The sequence below is a fragment of the Delphinapterus leucas genome, chromosome 1, assembly GCF_059928025.1.
Source record: "Delphinapterus leucas isolate spDelLeu-1000000601 "Yukka" chromosome 1, BTC_Dleu_Yukka2, whole genome shotgun sequence".
NCBI classification, from domain to species: domain Eukaryota; kingdom Metazoa; phylum Chordata; class Mammalia; order Artiodactyla; family Monodontidae; genus Delphinapterus; species Delphinapterus leucas.
Window position 1 is genome coordinate 81,521,900 of NC_143129.1, and position 8,955 is coordinate 81,530,854.

The following is an 8,955-nucleotide window of genomic DNA, read 5'->3' on the forward strand; positions in this document are numbered from 1 at the left end:
AGATATTTATTGTGTACCTATTTAGGGTTGAAGAGGACTCTTACATGCTGCTGACAGTCTAGTGCTTTCTCGGGAGCTCATTTCCTTCCCCTCCCCCCAAACTTCGAAGGCTAGATGTAGGTCCTGGAGATTAAAGTCCACCTCCCAGTTCCTAGGCTGGGACGCAAAGTCTCTGCATTCCAAGGGAAGCTTTATGTAGGGAGCTGAGCTGTCAAACCTGCCCATGCCCCAGGGAGGAACAGCGGGCGGTGGAGTGAGGAACAGGGGGGATCGGAAAAGGAAATGTCTCTCCAGGACTACGTTATCTCCAGACCACTGGGGTGGTTTTTTAAGAGTTTTTTTTTTTTTTTTGAAATTTGAGATTGTTTAATTGACCCAAATATTGGAAAAGTGGAAACTCCTAAACTCTCCTAAGTTAAACACCTCAATAATTAGTATATTTCGTGTATTTGTAGTAAATACAAAGTTAGAGTGGCAAAGGAGACACCCCACCCCAGCACTATGAACACAGATTACAAGAAAAAACCAGGAGACTTCTGAGTCACAGTCATCATCATCTGTTCCTCAAGGAAGTACTCAATCTGAGAGAGACGCTATCATCAGGTACAGATGGCAAAGGTGACACTAATGCCTTTTCCAGAGTTTGTGGTCTGTCTCCTTAAGAAATGTTACAATTTGGCAAAATTGACCAGTTTATAAATATAGCAAAGATAGAAAAGTAGAGCGAAATATAGTATCCAGAAAGAAGAAATGAATTACATTGATACGTACTCAAGAGAGTAATTTTACTTTTGTGAAATGGTATAGGAGACAATGTTCTAAGTAAATTGGAGACAGCTTCATGAAAGCAGTGAATTTGGAGCCAAATTCTTATCCTGCAATTCTTTCCTGAGTTCTCCAAGACTATCACCACTACCACTAAAAACTCTACTGAAATCGTCTCAGAGATCACCTATTATTCTGTGGCCAGTTCCTAAATGGAGCAGCAGGAAGCTACACAGGAAGAGTAATTAAAGATAAATAACTGAAAGGGGGTGATGCCACTGGCTGAGATTGAGAGGACAGGAGACAGAAGAGATTTGGGGATAACCTGGAAGAGGAAGAATAAATTAACTTTGGAACTTGCCATCTTGGAGAAGTAGGTGGGACACACACACACACACACACACACACACACAAGTCTAGCAAACAACTGGAAATGAAGCGCAGAAGAGAAGCTAGGGCTAGAGACAGATCTAAGAATCATCCCCACAGAAGTGAAAGTTTCTAAAGAGGACCAAAGAACAAACCTTGAGAAGTATGGGACAGAGGAAGAAAAACAAAAACCAGTGATGGAGTAGTCAGAGAGGTAGATGAAAAAGTCCATAGAAGGGACGTGTTCAAGTAGAAGAGACTGGAATTTGGCATTTAGAAGTTATGGTTGATCTTCCAGATGTCAGTTTCAGCAGAGTGGCAGACCCTTAGGTCAAACCGCAGTAACGGGAATATATCAAGAAAAGAGGAGAAAAGGTACCTTGACTTAAAAACAGGGTGAAAGAAAGGGGAAGTTGTATGTTGGTTTTGTTTTGTTTTCAGGAAAGGGAGACTTGGTTGTATTTTGAGGATAAGCGAGAAGAGTGAGCAAGATTCAAGAAGTACGAGAGAGAGAGAGAGAGAGAGAGAACTCAAAGCCTGACATAGAAGAAAAGGTAAATTTTGTGTTCTAGAACTTAAATTGGAAGACCAGGTATGAAGGAGTGGGGAGTTGAGGAAGTTGAGTCAGGTAACTTTAGTTCACCAGATAGATGGACCTGCCAAAAATAAGAGTGATTCTGAGGGCCGGAGACTGTGTAAACAAGTTTTGAAGCTGTTGGAATTACCTATGAGCCTAAAGAAGGATATGAAAAGCGCCCAATGAATGGCACAAATGAAATAGTACTGAAAAGTCTTCCTTCCAACTAGAATGGGGTGGTATCTAATGTGGACCTTGAAAAAACAGGTAGGTGAAGGGGAGAGGTGGGGGGAAGGGCCTTGGGGCAGGAAAGCACAATGTTTATTTTGGAACTAGAAGAAGATCCTACAGGCTGAGCACAGGGACAGGTGAGTATTGAGAAATAGACTGGAAAGGTAGATTCTGGGATAAATTTTACAAGGCCTTGAATATCAGGATAAGGAATGTGGACTTTATTGGTAGGTCACAGAGAGCTATTGAAGGTTTTTGAACAAGAAAGTGGCAGTACTTCAGAAGGTTAATCTAGGTTGGGATGATAAATGCAATGGCAAGGCTTGATTGAGGTGGCAAGTCCTACGCTAGAGTGGTGACCAAGGGAGGGAAAAGAAAGGGACCAGTCACCCTGATGTCCTTTTAGCACATTACTCACCATTTCTTTACAAATTCCATTACAGATACTCTGCTCTTCAACAGCAGTAACAACCTGTAATTATACTAATGCTTGGGGGCTTTTCCCGGTTGAGTAAAATTTTTATTATGGGTGTTGTTAGGGAAGATAATAAGAAATGGTCACGTTATATACTCGCTTGATATACTCTTCCAATCTTTGGGTTCAGGATCTCCAAGTCCCCAAATGATCTTTCATTTTTTCTGACCCACGTCCTCCACTCTTTCCACAAGAGACTTTATGAGTGAACATCACTGAGGTAGAGCACTGAGTCAGGAGTCGAGACCTATATTCTAATTTTACTTCTGAGAATGCTGTAATCCTAGCCAAGTTTCCTAAAATCTGTGGAACTCAGTTTCTTCTGAGAAATTAAGGAGATGATGGGAATTCCCTGGCAGTCTAGTGGTTAGGACTCTGCACTTTTACTGCTGAGGGCCTGAGTTCGATTCCTGGTCAGGGAACTAAGATCCCACAAGCCACGCAATGTGGCCAAAACTAAAAATTAAAAAAAAAAAAAAAAGATGATTGCAGATTCCATAATTATATTGTTTCCTTTGGCTTCTTTGGGGGCGGAAGTCATGTTCTGTCTTCCAGCTCCTCTTTTTATTATCAGTTAGAAACATGAGTAAGTGTAACCATATCTGACACGAGATAACTATTTGGGACAAAGAATTCCAAGCAACATTTTCAGCCTAATCAGAGTCACTCCTGACAAGGGAAAGACTCCTCTCCCAGCTCCTCAGGTGACCCTATACCCTTTAACCCTTCGATAGATCCCAGCTGCCCCACCTCTAATGCTCTGAGCAACTAAATTCCATCATGTTCAGTCTCCAGCATACATTCAAAATATGAGTATTATTTAAAAGGAAAAAAGAGCAAGAAGGCTACATACTTCCAATTCCAGTGGTAATTAAAAGGGACAGATTCCTTCTGAATAATTTCTTTTTTCCGAGTTGGTAAATTGCCATTCTGAGGAGACAGCCAGCTTTCCTCCACACAGCCAAACAAGAGCTGATTGTACCTCACACCCCACTTTCCTTTCCTCATCGATGAAGGAGGCAGAAACTAGGCAGCTTAAACCTATGCACACATTCCCGAAGCCCCACATTCTCTCACAGTCCTTTGTGGCAAAGAATTTCAGCAGAGTCCCACTCTGATTTACTTAGGTTCTTTATCTGACTGTTTCTCAAAGTTCATGTTTCAAATACAGAGGCAAGATGATATATGGACACAGCACTGGACTCGAAGACAAAATACCTGATATAGCAGCCACAGAGATATGTAGCTCAGCTCTCCCTTTAAGGAGGACTCTGGGGACTTCCCTGGTGGCTCAGTGGTTGAGAATCTGCCTGCCAGTGCAGGGGACACAGGTTCAAGCCCTGGTCCGGGAAGATCCCACAGGCCACGGAGTGACTAAGCCCATGCGCCACAACTACTGAGCCCGCATGCCACAACTACTGAGCCCGCATGCCACAACTAGAAGCCCACACGCCTAGAGCCCATGCTCCACAACAAGAGAAGCCACAGCAATGAGAAGCCCACACACCACAACGAAGAGTAGCCCCCACTCACGGCAACTAGGGAAAGCCCGTGGGCAGCTGCGAAGACCCAACACAGCCAAAAATAAATAAATTAATTTAAAAAAAAAAAAGACGCTGCCATTCAACTGCCAGAGTGCTGTTAGCTGTCAGCCTCCAGCTACATCACCTTTGGGATTTGTTACAGTGTTAGAGCTGAGGCCCCGCTCTCACTGAGCAGCTATCAGCCTATGACTAGGCACCATGTGGACATTAGGGCTTGGCCATTTCTGCCCACTGTTGGACTCCTCTAGAGGACCCTGTTTGCTCTGGAACTTTTCTCTGGGTCAACTGCACCTTGGGAGGATCTGTCTGCATCATGACTTGAGATTCTCCTTGCCCAATTTTGTATTACAATCCGAACGCTTTACTTACCCGTTCCTTCTTCCTTCCCCTTGATCTTTCATAGGCATTCCTACCCAATAACTCTCTTGCTCTCCTAATCTTGTCTCAGCATCTGCTTGCCAGACCACCTGAACTGACTCAGTTGGTTCCAGGAGTGGTCTGAGAAGCCTGGCAGTAAGATGGGGTTTGGGAACTGCATTACTCACTGCCTGGCTGGCAATAAGAACCCCTCCTGGATAGTATGTGGGGTACAGAGAGTCACTGGGACAAGGTGGTGGCGCATTTTCTAAAACGTTCACTGATGGTGAAGTGGGAAAATATTCCTATGGTGCAACAATTCGGACATATGTGGTAGGTGGAGGGATAGCAGCGAATACAAGGACAATGGAATTAGCTGACTTGTTAAGTTGCATTGAGTCCTGCCAAGAGATAATGAAAAGCTGAGAGCAGTTACCAAACATTGAAAACTGACTGTGAAGGCCAGAGAGCTTCTTTGATGGGTTACAAAGAGGCCCTTATCTATAACAATGGGAGAGGGGGAAAAAAAAAGCTGAAGACCAAACTCAAGACTTGAGAGTTCCAGGAGGCAGACCTGTAATCAAGGTCAGGATCCTGGTTAGGAAAACCCAGGACCCTGACATGGAATGGAGGTATCTAGGTGGTGCCCCCAAAGATTTTGGCTCCCTACACTCTTCTGAGCACCTCAGAGCCTTAGAAGGGGGCCCACCCTTTCCTGTTAGGAGCTAGCACTCCCTCCGTGTGTGAGGACAGTGCAGAGGGCTCTTCCCCTCAGAATTTGCTTCCACCTCCTCTCCCGACTGCCAGGATCTTAACTAGGGTGAAGCGACGGCATAGTCCAGTAAGAACATGCTGGTCTTGATGAGGAAAGAAAAGGACATACCGCAAAGTAGCTGCAAGAGCTGACCGATATGAACTGGTAAGAGTTGGGGAGTATCTATGGGATTGAGTTTGGTTTTTTTTGGCCTCGTTGGGTCCTCCTTGCTGCGCTCAGGCTTTCTCTAGTTGAGGCGAGCAGGAGCTACTCTCTGTGGCAGCGCACAGGCTTCTCATTGCAGTGGCTTCCCTTGTTGCGGAGCACGGGCTGTAGGCGTGCAGGCTTCAGTAGTTGTGGCATGTGGGCTCAGTAGTTGTGACTCGTGGGCTCTAGAGCACAGGCTCAGTAATTGTGGTGCACGGGCTTAGTTGCTCCGTGGCATGTGGGATTTTCCTGGACCAGGGCTCGATCCCGTGTCCCCTGCATTGGTAAGCGAATTCTTAACCACTGTGCCACCAGGGACGCACCTGGGATTGGGTTTTTGATGATGCTTAATCAAGGGGCTGAAATACAAGACTGAATAAGGAAGAGTTTATTGACTGGGACGCCCTCCCCTGGAATAGAATTTAACTTCCTTGTAAGGACCTGCCTGTGTGGCTCCTAGAAACCTGGAGGATGTGATAACTTTTGCTGAGTGAAGTTCAATTGCCTGAATTGCCACAGCAGTTGGGAGGGAGAAAGGATTAAATGGCTCAGTGAAGTGGCCATGCTAGAGTCAATTATAAGAGGCCAGAAACCCTACCAAAGGATGTTCCATGGAAGGTCTAGAACAACCCCATTTACCAGTGCCATCAGGAATGTGCTGGTAAGAGGAGTACCAGCATTACTAAGAAGCTCAGTGTTGGCTTTCTTCTGCAAGCCAGAGCTAACAAGAGGAGATGCTGTCACAGTTTGGCTCTTCTATAGCAACAGCGATAGAGGCCAAGTGGCAGCATTTAACTGCCAGAAACCTGGGGGTTATTAATGATCCTAATGACTGGCAAGGTCAGAGGGACAGCCCAGGAGCTTGACACAAAGAGTTGTGTAGATGAGTAATAGAACATGGCATCCCTAGGGGCAAGATAGATGGGCAGTCAAAACAAGGGTATTGCTGCATATATGAAAAGAAAGCAAAAATAGATGAGCAGAAACCTCAGGATGGAGGTCCCAGTAAAAAATCATGGTCCCTTGTCTAGTTCCCCAACCTCAGTCAGTTTCCAGACCAAGAATTCTTTGATTAAAGAGGTGGCCATGTCTCCAAGACTGGCAACAGCACAGTAAGTATATACTGTAGTCTTTCCAAAAAGGGACTTAGGACTACTTCCTCAAGTAACTGTAGATATAGGAGAGAACACCCAGGCATTTTGAGGACTGTTGGACACAGAATCTAAGTTGACATTGATACCTGGAGACCCAAAGTGTCATTCTCACCCCTCTGTTGGAGTGGGAGCCTGTGAGAGTCGGGTGATAAGTAGAGTCCTAGCCAAAGTCCAGCTTCCAGTGGATCCACCCTACCTAGTCAGAAGCAATCTGTACTGTGTGGGCATCCTGCACAACATCCCTCTGGTCCGTTACATTGATGACATCATGCTGATCAGTCAGGATGAGCAACAGGAGCTAGCACACTAAAAGCCTAGGTAAGACACACACTGGGCTTCCCTGGTGGCGCAGTGGTTGAGAATCTGCCTGCTTAATGCAGGGGACATGGGTTTGGGCCCTGGTCTGGGAGGATCCCACATGCCGCGGAGCAACTAGGCCCGTGAGCCACAACCACTGAGCCTGAGCGTCTGGAGCCTGTGCTCCGCAACAAGAGAGGCCACGATAGTGAGAGGCCTGCGCACCGCGATGAAGAGTGGCCCCCACTTGCCACAACTAGAGAAAGCCCTTGCACAGAAACGAAGACCCAACACAGCCAAAAATTTAAAAAATAATAATAAAAGTAAAATTCAATTGTATATTAAGTGAAACTTTAAAAAATAAAAAAGACACACACACTCCAGAGTGTGGAAGATAATCCCTACAGAAGTTCTTTTTTTTTTTTTCCACACAGAAAACATATAGTTTATTTTAAATTTAGGCAGGTCTCAGATGTGAACTCAAAAGAATAGTTAGATCCAAACTCTGTTTGCTTGCTGTAAAGATTTTTTTAGAGCAGTTACCGAAGTCAATTTGTCTTTTAGAAACTTCTGCATATCAACCAAGAGTGCATTACATTGTCTACAGAGAGGATTGGAATCTTCTCTCTCTTTTTTTAAATTTATTTATTTATTTATTTAATTTATTTATTTTTGGCTGCATTGGGTCTTCATTACTGTGCGCGGGCTTTCTTTAGTTGCATCGAGCAGGGGCTAATCTTCGTTGTGGTGCACGGGCTTCTCATTGCAGTGGCTTCTCTTGTTGCGGAGCATGGGCTCTAGGCACATGGGCTTCAGTAGTTGTGGCACAGTAGTTGTGGCTTGCAGGCTCTAGAGTGCAGGCTCTGTAGTTGTGGCACCCGGGCTCAGTAGTTGTGGCTCGTGGGCTCTAGAGCACAGGCTCAGTAGTTGTGGCACACGGGCTTAGATGCTCCGCGGCATGTGGGATCTTCCCAGACCAGGGATTGAACCCGTGTCCCCTGCATTGGCAGGCGGATTCTTAACCACTGCGCCACCAGGGAAGTCCTGGAGTCTTCTCTTTTAAGGAAGCACCTTAGGTGGCGTTTTTCTTTTTTTTTAAATTTTATTTATTTATTTTGTTTTTGCCTCCTTTGGGTCTTAGTTTCGGCATATGGGATCTTTCATTACAGTGCGGGGTCTTCATTGGCGCATGGGCTTCTCTTTAGTTGTGGCGTGCAGGCTCCAGTGTGCATGGGCTCAGTAGTTTGCGGTGCACGGGCTTAGTTGCCCTGCGGCATGTAGGATCTTAGTTCCCCAACCTGGGATCGAACCCACGTCCCCTGCATTGGAAGGCGGATTCTTAAACACTGGACCACGAGGGAAGTCCCAAGGTCGAGCTTTTAAAACAATTTTTCTCCATTTTGAACAGGATGCATGATTTAGCAAAAGGCTTCAACAAACACTTTTGTGGGAAGCACCTTCCAGTGCCTGCCCCCTGCCCCTCCTTCTCCCTCTCCCTGCTGCAGCCCTGGGCACCCAGAAATTCTTACATCAGTAAATTACATCAGTTAGTCTTACATCAGTAAGACTAAAGTCAAGTCTTATATCAGTAAAGTCTTTCTTACATCAGTAAAGTTCTTAAGAGTCCAGTGTTTAAGAGACATGCCAGGACATCCCTTCCAAAGTAAAAGACAAACTACTTCATCTTCCATCCTTTACCACAAAGAAAGGATCACAGACCTGGGAGGCCTCTTCAGCTTGTGAAGGCAATACTTTCCACGCTAGGAATACTGCTCTGGCCCACATACTAGGTGACCAAAAAAACGTGCCAGCGCTGAGTGGGGCCTGGAGCAGGAAAGGAGTAGCCCCGCAGTCTTAGCTCGTGCTGTTACAACAAAAGGCCACATATCAGGTAGGTAAAAAACAACAAACATTTATTTCTCATGGTTCTGGAGGCTGGGAAGTGCAGCATCTTGGTATTTGGTAAGGGCTTCCTGGTTCTTAGATGTCTGTCTTTTCACTGTGTCCTCACATGGCAGAAGCAGGGAGGGGTCTCTCTTGGACCTCTTTAATAAGGACACTAATCCCGTTCATGAGGGCTCTCTCTGAGGACCTAATCACCTCACAGAGGCTCCACCTCCTAACACCATCATACTGGGCGTTAGGATTTCAACATATGAATTTTGGAGGGACACAAGCATTCAGACAATAGCACCTACCTACCATCATTCTCAGTGACCCACTGG